General features: G+C 41.1%; 1 protein-coding gene across 2 annotated transcripts in view; it reads left to right on the top strand.

Moving 5' to 3' along the window:
• Positions 1 to 5,245: 5,245 nt before the first annotated feature.
• LOC139368194 (carnitine O-palmitoyltransferase 1, liver isoform-like) overlaps positions 5,246 to 20,276 on the top strand; it is a 40,178-nt gene continuing 25,147 nt past the window's right edge. The window contains exon 1 of one of the 2 annotated variants that reach the window (XM_071106833.1): positions 5,246 to 5,448. The gene's annotated coding sequence lies outside the window, so the exon portion shown is untranslated. The remainder of the gene's footprint in view (positions 5,449 to 20,276) is intronic. The other variant, XM_071106834.1, reaches the window with a different exon arrangement.

Genomic DNA, 20,276 nt, shown 5'->3' with positions numbered 1-20,276 from the left:
GGGGCGTCACTGTCGCTATTCACCTTTATGATTGTTCACTGTCATTTTCATCATCATCATCATCACCAAGATCATTATATTCATCATCCTTACTCTAGCTAAGATTGTAAACTATTGTCCATTCCTAAGGGTCAGTAGAATAAGGTGTTAAAAAAAGAAATGTCTGTATCATAATTTAAATATAAAAGTGCACTATTATAACTATTGCCTGTGATAAAAAAAAACATGAAACAATTATGGTTGAATTGATGGTCAAAATAAAGAGACATCCACCTTATTGTTATGATTATAATAATAAACTCTAAAATAGTGTGTCTGTTGTGTCCTTTGGGTTTCCAGCTAGATGTTCCAAAATGAGTTTGTAATACATTGAAACGCACAAATCATTTACAAAATCCATAATAAAGTGTAGGAGTCATGAGTTTTTACTCACCTAAGTAACAACACAGTGCGGTCAAAGACTTATTAACTTAGTTGTAGTCACCATCTGGTTACCTATAACTACAAACAGTTATTTTTTATTTTTTATTTATGAACTTATTTCCAGATACCTTCTAAGCTACCTACAATGCACTATTTATCAACTTCACATGGAGAATTTACTCTGCGTTAGCTAGCTAGCTTGAGATGGCTAACGTTAGCCACTAGCCATGCAGCCTGAGTTTTGGCAGTGGTGAGCTAAAATCCACCAATCATGAGGAGTTGTAATGTAAACAACCAATCAGATTGCCCACAAGTGTGGGCTGCATGATCCTGCTCCGCTACTCCAGGCAGCGCTGAATTCTCCTGCACTGGCAGGCTTGCCTCTGGCTCAAAAGTACCTTGTCTGTTCTTCATTGTTTTTCGTCTTCCAATTTGGTCAACTTTTCAACCTGTTCTCCATGAAGTAGGCTCTCAGAGTTTTTCATCCTTGGTTTAGTACAGTATCCGACTGACTGAGCTGATGGGATCATTTCCATCTGCCTGGAGCCTTCCTCCGATCGCCATTTTGTTGAATATTCTGTCTCCTGTGCCCAATGCTTCCTCTGGAATCCATCTACTTTGGATTTGCCTCCCTATATCGCCATTATATTAGTTGACTCTCCCTCAGCCGGTGAAATGGCCTCTCTCTCAGAAGCGCCTCTCTCGTTGGCTCTTCTTTGGTAGCTAACTCAGCCGTCAATCGGTAAGTCTCTGCTCTTTCTATGTTATATCTGCTGGATTTTTTTTGTGTTCTCTGGGTTCCTGCCTGTGCTAGACTAGTTGGTGTTGTTCTCTGGCTTACTACTACTACTACTGCTACTACTGCTATGTCAACCGTGGTGGCTAGTTAGCTAGCTAGCAGGCTTAAATAACCAACTTTAGCTGGCTGGCTCACTTACAGCCTAAGATAACTGCATATACCAGTAACATGATTTGATAACTGCTTAGATGACTTTATGTATTTCCAAAACTTTGGTTTACTTTAGTGTAGCTGTAAGCTAAGTGTTGATAGCAACTGGCTGATTCATGCAGTGCTAACGTAATGTTAGCATGCTGTTAGGGCTAATGTTAGCAGGCTAGTTGGCTCGCAACCTTGCAAGCTGATTTGTAACAAACAATTCATAAAGTGTTTGCTTGTAAATTGCCATAAAATGTAATTGAAAGCAGTAGTCAATGGTGCAAACGATTTGGTTTAATTTGAAGTTATACATTTAAGTGTACATTAGGAAATAGGCTGGCTTGCTAAGTCCTCCATATTATGTCACACCTTGCATTTTTTTCCTGCATTCTATGGAATTCTGATCAGTTTTATGTCATTTCTAGAAAAAACTGAAAAGTGAGGTGTGTCTTTTCATTGGGACTTTTGATGTGTGCATTAATGCAAATCCATATGTTACATGTGCAGTTATATTTATGCTACCTACCCTTTAATCATTGAACCATGGGCAAAATGGGCATTTCCCCCATTATTGTAGGTGGTCCTGAGTACACCTTTTAGTGGGCTACATATATATCATTGCAGTCTACACAGCAGCCCATAAGTGAAAGAATGACTGTTCTCCTAGCAACAGGATATTATGCTGGCAGCACGATCACTGATTTTTTAAATATATATTTTTTTTTACAAGAGTCAAAATCAAATCACATTTTATTTGTCACATACACATGGTTAGCAGATGTTAATGAGTGTAGTAAAATGCTTGCGCTTCTAGTTCCAACAGTGCTGGAATATCTAACAAGTAATTTAACAATTCCCCAACAACTACGTACCTAATACACACAAATCTAAAGGGGTGAATGAGAATATGTACATGCAAGTATATGGATGAGCGATGTTCGAGCGGCATAGGCGAGGTGCAATAGATAAAATACAGTATATAAATGTGATATGAGTAATGTAAGATATTGTGTTCCCCTACAAAGACAGGCTTAACTTTGGGAATATCGCTTTTATTTTTTGCACTATTATTTACAGCCACATTTGAAAAAATAAATGAATAATTTGATGTATTTTATACCAGCATTTCTTTTGAAAGTTTAACCAAATACTGGTATTTTGAAAGCTATTGTGTAGGCTATATTTAAAGAAATGCCATTTTAATAAAATACAAATATACAGTATGTTGTTGGAATTACTCAATAGAGTCTGCACAACTTAAATGGGTGTTGGGGAATAATCCGAATTAGTTGGGTAACATAGATAAGATGTTTTATTTTCATTATATGCTTGTGAGTTACTTCTCATCAGAATGTCTATTTTTGTATAATACTGTTGGCCGGTTGCAGTTATCTGTTCTCTGTCATGGGGTAAGTTACTTGGGCCGCAGAGAGGGGAGGGGTCAAGCTTGTCTTCATATGTCAACATATCTTTTAAATCAATTATCTCTTGGCTCCACAATGTCTGTGTGCCAGTCACTGTGTCTCTGTGATCTTGTCAAGGAGGGGTGTATTTGATATATGCCTGTTGATAGGTTTTGTTTTATGGTCCTGAGAGCGAGATAAGAACATAGTTTAGGAGACAAAGCTGAACGATAATTTATAGCCAATGCTGTCTGGCTATGTGTGTCTTTGCTATAAAGGATCTCAGTTGCAATGTGTCCTCTCAGAGAATTAATTTATAGACACTGAATTGATCTCAGAGTCACAGGGTTGTGATGGAGCTCATATAATTAAAGATGGATTTTATGATAACTCTGACTTGTGTGTGGTTTGCTCTCATGATTTGGTAAATACAGGAAATTTCCACGACATTGGTCTCTTGTGCTAGGCAGCGGGTTTTATACAGAGTACTGATGACTCCTTACTCCACCCACTAAATTCACTGCATTGCAATAGACAGTATATGGGATGCATAATGACTTGTAGAGAGAACTTTTCTACCTGTCTCAGCTAAAGTGGGGTGGGAAAGACTCAGTAGGGTCTCTACTAACCAAATATGTGCAGCTTTTGAGGGGTACTTTGTTGCACGACTTGCTGCTGGCTTTTCACTCCACCCCCTCCATAGCATATGATAGTGCCTGTGAACTTAAAGTCACACCGGACAGTTATAGCCAAATATATGCAATATATAGTTAGTAGCAGTAATTGCATTGCATTCAATCTTAAAATGATGGATTCCTTAAGTCAGTGTGAAAGAGAATTAAAGGATACACGACTTCCACTTCCAATACCTGGCATTACAGTATCTGGCAAAGCATGGACTTGTGATGGATGTGACAATAAACTCTGAATCTTCTCATCGGTACCCACATTTTAGACAACAGTCAGGTGGTAGTAGCTGTGGTGTTTACGTGTGCTTATTCTCTAAAGCAGTCTTGTTATAGGGCAATGTGAATACAATGGCATGCGAGAGTATGTTTTACATCAGCTGTCAGACAGGAAATGACTACGTGATCCATTTAAAACTCTCCAGAAAAATGCCTTTGCTGAGCGTGATAGATAATACATGGACGTGTTGATTTATCTTTCAATCTTGTCGCTGTTATTGGTTTTGAAAACATGGTTGATAGGACTTTACAGTACACTGCTAACCTTGATAGAAAAGCAACACAGAGGCCTATAACTTGTAAATAATGTTCTCAGTTGCTCTTCTGAAAGCTCAATTAAACTGTACTGTTAGCCTTGTTGAGACCTTACTGAGTATTTCCCACCCCTTCAGCTGAGACAAGTATACAAGTTCTCTCTAAAAGCCAATATGTATCCCATGTACAGTATATTACAGTGTATTGCATTGGGAGCTATAGAGGGGGTGGAGAATGAAGTGCTGCTCATTGTGAACAACACAGTGCCCCTCCAAAACGAACCATATTTGGCTAGTAGAGACCCTACTGAGTATTTTCCACCCCACTTTAGCTGAGACAGATTTTTTTTAAAGTTGTCTCTACAAGCCAATATATATCCCATGAACAGTCTATACCAGTGTATTGCATTTGGGGCTATGGAGGGTGCGGAGTGAAATGCCAGCAGCAGAACGTGTGACACAGTCCACCTCCAAACAAAACATATTTGAATCTTCTCATCGGTGCCCACATTTTAGAAAACAGTCAGGTTTTCCTGAGTATTTTCTACTTCACTTTAGCAGAGACGGGTATAAAAGTTATATTTTTACAAGCCAACATATACAGTGAGTACACCAAATATTAGGAAAAGCTTAATGTTTTGTATACTCAGTGTATATCCTGTGTACAGTCAATTACAGTGTATTGCATTTGGGGCTATAGAGGGGGGTGGAGAACGAATCGCTGATGGGTATCTACGACACAGTCCCCCTCCAAAACTGACTGTATTTGGTGAGTAGGGACCGTACAGAGTATATTCCACCCAACTTGAGCTGAGATAGGTAGAAACATGTTCTCTCTACAGCGCAATCTTCTCAACATGCCTGTGTCAACATTGTGTTTTTTTTCAGAATTGGACTTAACAAATATTTTGTATTTGTTTTCATGAATTACTAATTGTATTTTCTTGTTGGCACAACAAAAGTGGCCATTGATTAAAATCAGTGGAGGCTGCTGAGGGGAAGACGGCTTATAATAATGGCTGGAATGGAGCGAATGGAATGGCATCAAACACATGGAAAGCATGTGTTTAAGTATTTGATACCATTCCACTAATTTCACTCCAGCCATTACCACGAGCCCGTCCTCCCTAATTAAGATGCCACCAACCTCCTGTGATTCAAATTCAATATAGTTTGAATTTCTTATTCATATTGCAATGGTTTGAAATGCGGGCTTTTATTTTGAAGGTATCTTCATTACCATACGAAGTGACGCCATCATTTGTGTTGCTGGAAGAATACTAGTAGAGAAGGAAGGTAGTTAAGTACTTGGATGCGAGCAGAGAAGAGGAGGGTATTGGAGAAGGTCTCGACGTTTGCAACATTTTTTGGATGCCAACCGCTGTTAGATCTCATCAAAGAAGGTATCGACGTCACTACAGGTGCCTGCGGAGTTCTCGAATTTTTGTCTTCCTCATAGATTCCAGGTATGCTAACGAAATGCCTTTACATCTTTAAATATTTTTTTTGTCATACACAGTTCGGAGATCCACGCGTATAACGCGTATAATGGGCAGGGGCTTGCTCTGTCAGCCAACGCTAACATGAATTAGAAATCAATTGCTAACGTTAGCCAGTTAAACCAGAGATGATCCTCTCTGGCTAAACTCGGCTATTTTTGGAGTCCATGACAATTAACAAAGTCAGCTAAGTTTGGTTTAGTTATGATAGACAAGGAGTTCAATGTGTCTTAAAAGGCTATGGCTTTACTGACTGCAGTTTTATTAATTTGTAGGTTAATGGCTAATTTCTGTTAGCTAACAATACGTGTTATTCGGCGTTAGCTATTTAGCTACTCTAGCCAAGTCATTCTGGAAAAATACATGTAAATTATGCGTGTCAGTGTTTCCGTTTTTCGCTCACGACGAACAAGCGCGTGCTAGTATGTAAAAGTAGCATCCATAAAGGAGCTAGCTTGCTAGCCCTGTTAGCTAGCAAACTAGTGGTTCGGCTTGATTACGGTAAACCTGGTTGGATTGCTACTTTCTCCATCCTAATAATGATTTGCATAACTGTAGGTCCCTCTGCAATGTAAGTGGAGTTCCTTGAATGCTTTAGTTACCGTAACGTTAGATCTGGCATTTAGCCAAATAACTAATGTTGCGGATGGGGTATACTACGATCAGGGTTTTCTAAAGCTAGCCAGCTTCAGTTAGCTTCACATTCCGGCTCAGCAGGCTTCATACATACTACGACAGAGGCTTTTGCTCGTCTGCCTGCCGCCACTTTTGGACTTCAATGCAGCCGTTTTTTCTTTCGATATCAATACATTTCTGGGGAACAATTAAGCACCGTACTGTGATATGTTTTCAATTAAAATAGTAAGAATAAACAAATGGTTTCATAGGAAAGAGCCATTTCTCAAGCAAGAATTTTGCTAGGACTTCCTGGGAGTGGTCTCAGTGGGGAGGGGAAACCCAACCTGGACTCAGGGGTAGACAACATAGTAAATGTAAATCCAGGATACTCAATTACCATATGTTATGTATTAATTTGTGGATGTCCATCCAGTTCGTATGATATGTTAGGAATTGCAGTTCGTATGATATGTTACAAATTGCAATTTGTACAGTGTTTATAAATTTCAATATGTTAAGAATTAGCTAAATGTATGTATGATATGTTAAGAATTCCAATTTGTTGTGGCTAACATTATCTAGGCTAAGGGTTAGGAGATACACAAAAGTATGTGGACACCCCTTCAATTTAGTGGAAACGGCTATTTCAGCCATACGGGTATAAAATCAAGCGCACGGCCATGCAATCTCCATAAACAAACATTTGGCAGTAGAATAGCCTTACTGAAGAGCTCAGGGGCACCGTCATAGGATGCCACCTTTCCAACCAGTCAGTTTGTCAAATGTAAGTGCTGTTATTGTGAAGTGGAAACGTCTAGGAGCAACAGCTCTGCCACGACGTGGTAGGCCACACGAGTTCACAGAACTTGACTGCCAGGTGCTGAAGTGCGTAGTGTGTAAAAAAAAATATTAAAAAAATCGCAAGGCTATATACACTGGAAGCAGTGTCGGCACAAGAACTGCTCCGTCGGGAGCGTAATGTCCGAGCAGCCGCACACACTCCTAAGATCACCATGCGCAATGCCAAGCGTCGGCTGGAGTGGTCAAGTTCGTCGCCGTTGGACTCTGGAGCAGTGGAAACGCGTTCTCTGGTGTGATGAATCACGCTTCACCATCTGGCAATCCGACGGATGATTCTGTGTTTGGCGGGTGCCACGAGAACCCTACCTGCCCAGATGCATAGTGCAAACTGTAAAGTTTGGTGCAGGAGAAATATTGTTCTGTGGCTGTTTTCATGGTTTGGGCCCCTTAGTTCCAGTGAAGGGAAATATTAACGCTACAGAAAACAATTATATTCTAGATGATTCTTTGCTTCCAATTTTATGGCAAATGTTTGGGGAAGGCATTTTCCTGTTTCTGCATGACAACGCCCCCGTGCACAAAACGAGGTACACACAGAAATGTTGAGATCGGTGTGGGAGAACTTGACTGGCCTGCACAGAGCCCTGACTTAAATCAACTCCATCGAATACCTTCGGGATGAATTGGAACACTGACTGCGAGCCAGGCCTAATAGCCCAACCTCACTAATGCTCTTGTGGCTGAATGGAAGCAAGTCCCCACAGCAATGTTCCAACATTTAGTGGAAAGCCTTCCTAGAGAAGTGGAGGCTGTTATAGCAGCAAAAGCGGGACCAGCTCCATATTAATTAATGCCCTTGATTTTGGAATGAGATGTTTGACAAGCAGGTGTCCACATACTTTTGGTCATGTAGGTTAAAGGGGAAGGGTTGGCTAACATGCTGTCGTTGCAAAGTTAAAAAGTAGGCTAGTAAGTAGCTGCTAAAGTTGTCCTTGATGAAATTCGAACACCCGTCCACCCTACTTTCGTTTGTGCCTTAAGCAACCAAACGTAACATATCATACAATTTGTGGGTCTCTGATTTACTTTTACTATGTTACAGCTAGTCTGAGACCAGGCTGGGAAAACTAGCTTTTATTGGCAAAGGGGTTTGGAACTCTTTCTTACCTACTTGTGTGTATGTACTGACATGTTAGTGTAACTGATCGATGCGCCAGCACATGTTAATGTTTTAAAATGTATGTCAATTGTAAACTCTTCTCTGGAATGTATTTTTCTTTGTGTCATACTCCTAATTTTATTCTTTTACCTTTATTTAACTAGGCAAGTCAGTTAAGAACAAATTCTTATTTTCAATGACGGCCTAGGGGCAGAACGACCGATTTTGTACCTTGTCAGCTCGGGGATTTGAACTTGCAACCTTTCAGTTACTAGTCCAATGCTCTAACCACTAGGCTACCCTGCCGCCCCTAATAAATAACAATTATTGGTATATTAACTAATTTACTGGTTGGTGATGTCGCAAGGCAGGCCTAAACTCCATCCCACCAAAACTCTTCAAACAGCTCTTACAATAAAAGGGAATTTTCATAATTTTCACAATTTTATTCCAACCTCATAGTGTGGAAATATATAAAACACAGAGAAATCACGTTTTTGACTGCACTCATCCACATTTACTGAATTGGTTGAACAGTGTAGAAGAGAACCGCCCCTGACTGTTCTTTTCTTCGTCATTGGGAACAGAAAGAAATGCTGCTCAGGTGTTTTCCCACAATTATTTTATTAAGTCACAAGTTTTTCTGTGCGTTTCAAATGCATGCTATCATTACTAGATGTGTTAGGTTACGTGATAGGTATTTTAACATGACTATTCTTCCCAATATAATGTTTGATTAATCAAATATTTGAAGGTTAATTAACTGCACCTGCTGATATGGCCTTGTTATTTTGGCTTGCTCCTCAAGAAATGCTGGCGGCCATGACAGACGCAAGGTGTGAGTTGGCTTGGGGGATGTGGTTTGATTTGGGGGTGTCCTTGCCACCACCAAGACACTCATCTGTGTCAAAGGTTCTAACAGTTGGTTCCCCCCTCTCAATCTTTTATTAATTTGTATTATGTCGGAGGAAAAACTGCTCAACTGACGACCGAAGTCAGACTGCAGGCGCCCGGCCCACCACAAGGAGTCTCTAGAGCAGGATGGGCCGGTTAAATCCCCCCCGGCCAAACCCGCCCCTAGTAGTAACAGATCTATGTAGAATAAACCACCCTTTACATAATATCATAGCAGTGTTCTGCTAATATAACAATGTGCACATTTAATCTTTCATTGTCATTCCCACCCAATACAGATACAGTGCTTATCAGCATTTTGTCTAGTGGTAAGGAGCAGAGGTTAAAGCCCCACAAATCCATGACTAACTTGTCTGGGGCCAAGTTAACCTCCACCTTTTTATGTAAGAAAGTCATTACCATCATGCTTTTAGGGAAATGGGCTCATTTTGTACCTCACTTTAAACTGCAAGTTTGACCAATTCCAGTCCCATTGCTTAGGTCTGGGGTCCTCTTTTATATAGGTTTCTCTTCTCGATGCCATGTAGGTCGTTTTTCAAAATAATTAGTTGGTTTTTGGGGCAGTCGTCTTCCTCAAATGAAGGGTTGATGAGGCTATCTTTGCAGAAGGGAGGGAATCTGAGTTCACTGGTCCTTAACTCGCAGCTCAGACACTTCATTCAGAATAAATTTAATTATCCCTGAGTAGCCTGCCCAGGAGCAGGTTAGTTCTGAAATGTACCTGGCTAAAAGGTGAGCCACTTTCTTGGTACCGGTTATCCTGAGTCGAACTAATTTGACCAAAGTTACCTGGTTTGAGGAGTTAGAGAGGTATGTAGTATAGGGACTCTTGCCCATGAATTTGAGACTGAATTTGAGTCGTGACTGAACCGCAGTTGGCCTTCATCTCCCGTGTATTGTGTTCAACTGTCAGTGGTTGTATTCTGTTATAATGCATGTTGTCTGAAAGCTGCTGAAAGTCATAGTTCATTTTTTGTTCAAGTTCAGAATTTTAAATGGCTGTAATTTCTCTGGCTGTCAAAGAAACGCTGTTTTGGAAAATATAATTCAGAGCTAGCCATTGAAGTATTGTCCAGTTATAAGGGAATCTGAACAACCCTTTAATTGGAACAAAATATGGAAAAAATATCCCGTTGGCACCCTGTAATCCGAATCATCAATTTATGTTTCAAGTTTATTCACAGACTGTATTTAACACCAAGGAAACCTTTTGGGAAGAAATTGGCCCCAACTCCCAACTGTTCACTGTGCCCTCTAACTCCGGTAGACCTCATTCCTTCACATGATGTGGGAGTGCCCTGTGCATAAAAACTTCCTGGATAAAGTTACAACATTCATTTCGAAGTGCATGAATGTAAATATTCAATGCTTTGAATCGATCATGTTAACGATGATCGCTTCTCGAGTCTCTGAATAAATCAAACGGCTCCTGCTGACAGGCAACCCTGCGTTTTAGATGGCACACAGCTCCAGAGTTCCTCAGTGGATACAGTTCCTATTAGAAGTTATAACACAAGACTTATTGACTCAATGGTGGCAGTCAAACAATTGAGGCCTGGACACACACTTGACTGTAAAATAGTCTCTGCTAAAGCCCAGCATACAAATATATTTTGTTTGGGCTTTCTAAAATGATTTACCTACGTTCATATTTTTTCTTTTTTTTCTTTCAGGCTAACTGGGAAGGGGTGGTTGGGGCAGGGCAATCGTGCTCAAACATGACTGTACTGGCAGTCGGTGTGTTTCCGGTCCCCTATGTTGACTGTGTCACTGTTTTCTAGCCTGTGGGAACACTCACCTTTTACCTAGTTTACACCACGCCCTCCCCCATCCCTCTCTCCTCCCTGCTGTTCCACTCTGCCTGCTTGTTAGTTTTCCATCTGTGCTGGAGGATAGAGGGGTGAAGTGAAAAAAAGAGGGAGCCTTTTGCTGTTTTGAAGTAGTTCTTGATATAATGGCGTAGAAGAACGAAGTTACACATTTTTCTACTGACTGCGCTTGCATTAAAAATGGGAAACGTACCGCAATTTTGTTTATCATATTCTCTCTGGATCCATTATCCTCTCACATCCGGTGCCAATGTTTTTTTTTCTTTCTGAAGCAGTTGGCTACTGTAATCCATTAAAACCATAAAACAACGTCCCTTAGATCTCTCAGTGACTAAGATATGGAAGGTTAATGTGCTATCACAATAGATTAAGGTCTCATGCCTGCTGCTTTCAGTGCGATCAAACTGATATCAGTGATGAATTGAGCCCGAGCCAACATTTCCTAGTGTTGAAACCCTCCGTGTGCTGGCAGTCAGCGCTGAGCTAAACAGAAGGTGTTTTTTTTGGGGGGGGTGGCACTCACAAAGGGCTGCAGTGAAGTGATCAGAGCTGAAATTCACTGCTGTTAGTCCCTGGCATGGACACTCACTGCTGCATATGCCAGCTCTCTCCTATAGAACAGCAAGTTGGTTGTAATTTTACACATTTTGCCAGTTACTTTTTTTTTGTCACTGGCCTAGGGCAATTTTATAACTCATTTCATTTATCTACTCATTTTGCCTTAGGGTGGAGACACGTTGGACGTTTTTAATATATCTGATCAATGTTCCTGGTCCTATGGGCCCTGGTCAAGAAGTGCACTATAGGGAGTAGTGTGAGGTGAGGGAATGAAAGGCATGGGGGAGGTGTGAGTTTGGAGCATTAATAGATACTGAATGTGACCTATAGGAATGTTTGTCAATGTTCCCTAGGCCATTATCGATATTTGCGGAGAGCAAAATCAATCCCTTTGGTGGAAAAATGGTGATCAGCTCAGAAGAGACACTCGTTCCACCACATCAGTCAACATCCCTATCAACTTTTGTAGCATCAGTCTGAGTCTAGCCAATGTCCACTACGGCGATGGCCTTTGACAAATGACAGCCCACTCATTTATATTTTGTGATATCCAATTGGTACTTTAGTCTTGTCCCATCGCTGCAACTCCCTTACGGACTCGAGAGAGGCAACGGTCGAGACCCGTGCGTCCTCCGAAACACTCCCCCCGCCATGCCGCACTGCTTCTTGACACACTGCTCGCTTAACCTGGAAGCCAGCTGCACCAATGTGTCGAAGACGCACTGTACAGCTGGCAAGTGAAGTCAGCCATAATGACCCGGCAGCCATAATGAGTCGCTTGAGCGCGACGGGACAAGGACATCCCAGCCGGCCAAACACTCCCCTAACCCGGACGGTGCTGGGCCAAATGTGTCCTCCCTCATGGGTGTCAAGGTCGCAACCGGCTGTGACACAGCCCGGGATGGAACCTGGATCTGTAGTGACGCCTCTAGCACTGCGATGTGTTGCCTTAGACCACTGCGCCACTCGGGAGGCCCCAGAAGTTTTCAAGTTTTGTCACTTGCACAAATACAGTGAAATGCCTTTCTTGCAAGCTCTTTCCCATCAATGCTGTAATCAATATCCGTGGTACTATAAAGTGGAGCAAAAGCAGACAATAGAAATAAGAAGTACACGAGAAAGCAATTATATACAGGGTCTGTGCCAATGCCATATGTGACCAACCGGCTCGATTCGGTCTTATGTAGAAAATCTGAAATCGTTTTTTTACATTGGATAAAGTAGAAACTCTGCGCTAGAAAATGGCATATCGCACTCCACAGTTGAAGAACAATGGGAAAGTAATTCTGCTTTGGAAGTTGATAAACTTGTAAACCCTTTTTTGAGAATGTCCCATTGAATGTTTTGGTTGACCTACTGGAGAGCTCTTTGTCTACAACATTCTGTATTGTTCCCACTAGAGGTCGACCGATTAATCGGAATGGGCGACTAATTGGGGCCGATTTCAAGTTTTCATAACAATCGGAAATCTGTATTTTTGGGCACCGATTTTGCTGAATTTTTATTTTAATTTATTTTTTTACACCTTTTTATTTCATGTTTATTTAACTAGGCAAGTCAGTTAGGAACACATTCTTATTTTCAATGACTGCCTAGGAACGGTGGGTTAACTGCCTTGTTCAAGGGCAGAATGACAGATTTTCACCTTGTCAGCTCGGGGGATCCAATCTTGCACCCTTACAGTTAACTAGTCCAACGCAATAACGACCTGCCTCTCTCTCGTTGCACTCCACAAGGAGACTGCCTGTTACGCAAATGCAGTAAGCCAAGGTAAGTTGCTATCTAGCATTAAACTTAACTAGTGATTGTTTTTTAAGAACTACACATGGTTGATGATATTTTTAGATATTATCTAGCGTGTCCTGCGTTGCATACAAGTATCTGACTGAGCAGTGGTAGGCAGAAGCAGGCGCGTAAACGTTCATTCAAACAGCACTTTTGTGCGTTTTGCCAGCACCTCTTCGTTGTGCATCAGGCATTGCGCTGTTTATGGCTTCAAGCCTATCAACTCCCTAGATTAGGCTGGTGTAACCGAAGTGAAATGGCTAGCTAGTTAGCGCGCACTAATAGCGTTTCAAACGTCACTCGCTCTGAGCCTTCTAGTAGTTGTTCCCCTTGCTCTGCATGGGTAACGCTGCTTCGATGGTGGCTGTTGTCGTTGTGCTGCTGGTTCGAGCCCAGGAAGGAGCGAGGAGAGGGACGGAAGCTATACTGTTACACTGGCAATACTAATGTGCCTATAAGAACATCTAATAGTCAAAGGTTAATGAAATACAAATGGTATATAGAGAGAGTCCTATAATTCCTATAATAACGACAACCTAAAACTTCTTACCTGGGAATATTGAAGACTCATGTTAAAAGGAAACACCAGGTTTCATATGTTCTCATGTTCTGAGCAAGGAACTTAAACGTTAGCTTTATTACATAGCACATATTGCACTTTTACTTTCTTCTCCAACACTATGTTTTTGCATTATTTAAACCAAATGGAACATGTTTCATTATTTACTTGAGGCTAAATAGATTTTATTGATGTATTATATTAAGTTAAAATAAGTATACATGGATGAACGCTTATCCCACTTGTCACGGATGCCATGGTTGCCCTTCGTTTGGAAATTAAATCCAGAGACGGGTGTTCTATACAACAGCCTTTGTTCTCTTTTCGACTCCCTCCACGTAATCAAACGCCTGCATTTTCTCCATCTCTTCAAGCTGTCCATGCTCCCACCGGGCGTTCAACTGATTTCAAAACTCGGTCCTCCAGAAAGTGAACGGTAGCGACATCACAGTACTTTGATATCTTTATACAAATAACTGCTTTAGAGAGGATTACTGACACATACAGAGCAGCTCATGTGTCTAGACCGATGTGTGCTACGTGAAAGTTCACATGTTCCAGAAGGCATTTATGCCCCAAAAAAGCATTCGGATAAATGTGGTGTTTGCGTACAATTGCCTCACCTGTGAAGTAGTGATGCGCTACTTACGCCTAGATTCCTGTGTCACATATTTGCAATGTGCAGGGGACACTGGAGTGGTAGGGGTAGATTTGTATAGGGTTAAGGTGACTAGGCATCCGGTAAATGGAGTAGCAGCAGTGCGTGAGTGTAAGCCAATGAAGTGAGTGCCAAGTCAGTGCCAAAACTAACTAAAGAGTCAATGCAGATCCATGTAGCCATTTTGTTAGCTATGGCTTGGGGATAGGAACTGTTCAGGAGCCTGTTGGTGTCAGTCTTGTTGCTCTGGTACCGCTACCTGGCCTTCCTTTCACACCGCACACTACCTAGCATGTTGGCAAAGCGACAGGCGTTCACATGATCCCCCATAATGGATTGGCGCTATCATTTTGACGTTGCTTTAATCCAATCGCTTATCTGAAAATAGCGTGGTGTTTCCATTGGACGAACCAGCCTTCAGTTATTGCACCACACAGTCCTCCCTAACTCATCTGTGGGCATTAATCTATTAGCAGCTGAAGCTGCTTGAATGCCCATCTTGAACCAGTTTCTTTGAAGAGCAAAGCAAAGCCCTTTCCTTGTTTCTTAATGTCTGACAGGGTGCCTGGTTAGTGATGGATGGGCAATACTTACTGTATTAAATGGGTAGGCAACTTCGGGATTTGGGGTAATTTCCTACTTACCCATAGTCAGAGTAACTCAGGGATGCTATTTATGTCTCTGCGTGCAGTTTGAGAAAGTTAAAGGAAACCTATCGTTAGCTTAGTGCAGTTTCTGATAGTCAGCGGTAACTACTTAGCCAGCTCCTCTCAAGAGCAGAGAAATGGACTTTAAAGCTGGATGGTTTGTAATTTATCAATATTTTTGAAGTTCTGACATTTTTACTAATTATTTAAAAAATATTCTCTATCAACTTCCTCATTTTATGGACTACTTTTTGAATTCTGCCTGTGCTTTCTTTTTTTTGTTTCCCTTGAGGCAGCCAGCTGTTGCTTACTCTAGTAGCTAAAGTAGTTAGTTTGCTTATTGGTAAATCTTCATAACATTTTGATAAGTCATGTTGGGCTTTGAGGTAGAAAACATTCCCCCCCCCCCCCCCCCGAGACATTTTTATTAAATCCACAATGCTACGGAGGAACTTCTGCAGTTGGACGCTGAGCGAGCACGGAGGGAGACTGAATCAGTGGAACCAGCTGTCAAGCTTCCTGGAGCGGTGGCTAGGTCTGAGAGGGACTGGGGGATGCCAATCCATGGCAACTGACGTTGAGTGTTTCTGCTACACAGAGTGGGACTTCATACTGCCATTGATTGGGAGGGCTTGATATCTCGGGCGAAAAAACCCAATGACTAACAAACCAGACTTTTCTGCACTCCTCAATTGTTGAGTTAGAGATTCTTCCATGTCCCAAAAATGAACTGGAAGAAGCAACCCAGACACGGCGGACCAAATGGACAGGTGTATATCGAGTAAGTTACATTCTTCTTGTCATAGCACACGTAACAAAATTATATATTGATAACTTTTGTATTTATAATTGCACTCTGATCAAAAAAAAAAAAAGTTTATTGTTATTGGATTCATTTGTTTCTAGCTACTTATTTGTTCTGTCTATGCAGGCTGCTGTCGGACTGGGTGCTGAAGGAGGAGGGACTGGGGACGAGGGAACAGAGTCTTCCCTTCATGTGTTTGTACCATTTGTCGCAAATATCACTCGCCGACAGGAGTTTCCGTGGGATTCAAGGAGGTGGAGAATGTGGTGTAATTACAACAGGCCCATCAATGATTCGGCTTCACAGCCAGACATTGCCTAACCATTTTTTTATTTTTTTATTGTTGCATTGTTGACGGAATCTGCAAGTTAGCATTTCATTGTATACCATGCGTATCCTGTACATATGACTTGAAATTGTTTAAAGTTTTAGTCAATCTAAATGCTTTTTGAAGTGAACCAGTGTGTTTTGTTCTGTCATCAGTAATACATAATTTTTGAAGTGAACCAGTACATTGTGTGTTGCAGTTCTGTCATCACATTAATAAATGCCATTTGCACCATTGATGTCTTTTGTTACTCCACTGTAAGTGATTAATTACAGTATGCCACATGAGATGTAGTTGTGTATAAAATATAGCAGTCAGATCATTGTATCAGTAAAATGAGTACTTTATGTAATTGGTTTATTGGTCAAATGCACATATTTATTTGGTCTTGTCTAGAATAGTGTGTACATATGAAATGAGTAAAACCACTATGTAAATATTATTAAAGTGACCAATGATTCTATGTATATAGGGCAGCAGTGTTGAGTAACCAGATGGTAACTGGCTATTTAAGTCTGACCTTGAGAGCTGTTTTTCCCAGCTTTGATGCACCTGTACTGAACTCTCCTTCTGGATGATAGCGGGGTGAACAGGCCGTGGCTTGGGTGGTTGTTGTCCTTGAGCTTTATGGCCTTCCTGTGACATCGGGTGCAGTAGGTGTCCTGGAGGGCAGGTAGTTTGCCCCCGGTGAGGCGTTGTGCAGACCACACCACCCTCTGAAGAGCTCTGCGGTTTGCTAACTTGAAGCCTTTCACCTTCTCTACTGCGGCCCCGTCGATGTGGGGAAGACCCATCAAAACATGGTCTTCAGTTGATGAACCAGCAAAGATGACAATTATTGATTTTGTTAACAGCACAGGTCGCTGCACATAATGTACCATACACAATATAGACAAGGCATTCGCACAATTCACATGAATTCAAACTTGAATATACAATAAAATAGGTATGGTGGTGCTGTTATGTACAGTAGTAGCATACAGTGAATGGATTTTGATATAGTGATGATAACCAGAAGCTAACAAATTGTTACATTGGAGTGTGTCCCAGGTCTAACCAGGGACTGATTTCGACCTGGGACGCCAGGTGGGTGTAATTAATTATCAGGTGGAACCAAAGTTCCCTTTTAATATTTTCCGGCACAAATTTCAGATCTTGCATGTGCGTTTACTGTGAACACTGAGGTTGTACCTGATTTTAATTGACTGTTTTTACAGTATCCAAGTAGGCTAATGTGGCTATTGATCATAATGTAGGCCTACCAGAGTGGCCCAGCATTTTTTTTTTTTTTACAATGGAGAAAATGAATCGCGTAACATTTTAACATGGAAATAGGGTTTCTATCATTCAGCCAACAGTAACAGCCAAAGTCTGGTGTTTGATTCAGGCGTACATTCCATGAAACACGCAGGGCTTGACATTAACCTGTTTATCCACTTGTCCTTCAGACAAGGTGACTGAAAATGTTGTTTGAATCAGGAAACCACTTTACAAAATAAAATGTATTATTATTCCCATACCATTATTACAGAGAATCAGACAAATTATGCTACCCTCTGCCTATTAACTACTTAGCTTCTTCAAGCCGGTCTCAAAATAGAGCACTGCCCCTTTAAGACGACAAAAAGCTCTTTACCTGACTCGCTTTTCAAAGCGGGCTTTAAAATGTACAGGTTTTGTGCTCTTGTCGTAAGCTATCACACTCACCTTGCTGGCTACAAATGAACTATAACTGGGCAAATAACTCACTAACTAGCAAATAATATGCGCACACGTGGCTATAAGCATTTCTTGCTTTGAACTCAAAACAAGTGCATGAAAACTGACAGCTCATGCTGTAAAACAGTCCAGTTCAAAGTGAATAGAACAAATCCATATATGGCAACGGTCTATTTGCATTTAGGCCTACTGCAGTTCTGATTTGTTTATGGCGCACCGGTCTGTGTAGAGTACGTGCCTGTCAATGCAATAGAATGGTACTCCGATGCGTTCTGTCAACAACAACAGTTTTGTTTTGGTATGTTGCATTGAAAGTGCCTAATATTGCGTTGATTCGATCACAATTCCCACAGTGAAGGGAAACGTTGATAGTGTTAACTAACGGGGAAAACTCTGAACTTCACTCAACTTTTTAATCTTGTGCTTCACTGCGCAGGCTGATTTTTCTTCTGCACGCCAGTCCCTGGCGAGCTGCGCACCCGCAAGCCTCTTAGAGGGAACATTGGGTGTAACCCTTGTCCTATATAGTGCATGAATATGGGTCCTTCTCATAAGTTGTGCACTATAAAGGGAATAGGGTGGCGTTTGGAACCCACTCCAAGTGTCCTAAGTGTCATCTCACCTTAGGTTACAATGCAGCTCATCTGGAAATTCTCGTTTAGGTTTCACCTTGAAGACTGATGCAGGCTGCTAAAACATATTCAGGAATTGGGGGTGGGAACATTATGGTAATTGCCACGTGTAGCAGAGAAATAACAACAAATAAAACTGTTGGTGTAACTAGCTAGCATGCTAGGAAAGTTATGTGAGCACCATTTCAGTTAAAAGTGCAATTTGCAGACATCACTCTGCCATTTCCTGGCTGCTAAAATTCAAATAGTTCGCCTAATTTCAGTTTGTGAAAAAACAAGCCAGTGTAGAGAATCATTGTACCATCTAAACTGCTGTGAAATATTTTTTTAATAACCAACAATATTGTTTGTTCAGATGTTTGAAGCTGGTGTACAAAACCGAAAGTAATTGATGCAAAAAATGAAACACGTGAAAGCATAGAAATGGCGTATATAGAACAGATTTACTGCTTTTTAGACTTGCTTTCAATTAGAATGACATATCTATAACTCACATTTCTATGTGAATTTGGTCAGGTCGCCCAAAAAGTGACATATTGCAGCTTTAAGATGCTGTAAGTCAGGGGAAAATAATTATTTCAGAAAACGACTCCCAGCATACGTGTCAAGAGATGAGTCTCAGCTAAATCATGCCTATACAAGCTGTTGACATGTTGAGGGTTTGTCTGCATTTGTTGAAGTTTGTCTGTGTTTGGATAATTCCAGTGAAACTCTGTCGGATTCTAGACGTCATTAATATTTGGACACGGACATGAACAAATAGCTATATTCGCTCTGTTATCATTTTAGCTAGCTAGCTATATATCAATGCATTATTTAAATTGCGGCTGCGAATCCAGCATAGAAATACCGTAGAAGGAATATAAGCTACGGTTATATATATATATATATATATATATATATATATATATATGTGTGTGTGTGCCTAACTATTGAAGTAATGGGCAAGTTTATTTTGCTCCGGGCCATGCAAAACAAATTTGTCTAAAACCTTAGTGGTCTAAACCATTCTTCTTGGGGGGAGCGGGGCTCTAAAATGCAATCATATGATGCAATTTTACGATTTATAAAATGGCCCCATTTTAATGCAGACAATTTTTAATTTTTTTTCGACAAATTATCCAATGGATTATAATAATTTACTGATAAAGGGGAGGTGGAAAAAAACATTAGTTGTCACCCCCTATTTTAGTTTGCTCCATGGCTCAGGCAGCCAAGTGTCGCTGTAGCCAGAGACTGAAGAGGTAGCGAGGGGGGGAGGTTTAATGAAAGTCAATGAACTAAGTAGACCACACCCAGCTGCTATTACATTGGTGTCTACGGGAGTCCCACCCCGTTAAGTAGACTGAAACTGACAATGTTTTTCAACCGTAAACAGCCTGAGTGAACTCTCTTCATTTAGCCACCATCTTTGCTGTAGGCCAAGATGATTATATTGCTCAGCTCCATTGCAACTCTTTGCAGGTGTTTCTGATTTATAAACAGAGTTCCTCTGTGAAGATGAGAACCTGCAGCAGTCCACCAATCAGGCCTTTATGGTTGAGTGGCCAGATGGAAGCCACTCCTCAGGAGAAGGCACATGACAGCCCTCTTGGAGTTTGCCAAAAGGCACATAAAGGACTCTCAGACTATGAGAAACAAGATTCTCTGGTCTGATGAAACCAGAATTGAACTGTTTGGCCTGAATGCCAAGTGTCATTTCTTAAGGAAACCTACTGTGAAGCATGGTGGCGGCAGCATCATGCTGTTGGGATGTTTTTCAGCGGCAGGGACTGAAAGAGT

This window comes from Oncorhynchus clarkii, chromosome 16, assembly GCF_045791955.1.
Source record: "Oncorhynchus clarkii lewisi isolate Uvic-CL-2024 chromosome 16, UVic_Ocla_1.0, whole genome shotgun sequence".
NCBI classification, from domain to species: Eukaryota; Metazoa; Chordata; class Actinopteri; order Salmoniformes; family Salmonidae; genus Oncorhynchus; species Oncorhynchus clarkii.
This window is presented reverse-complemented; position numbering and strand designations above follow the sequence as displayed.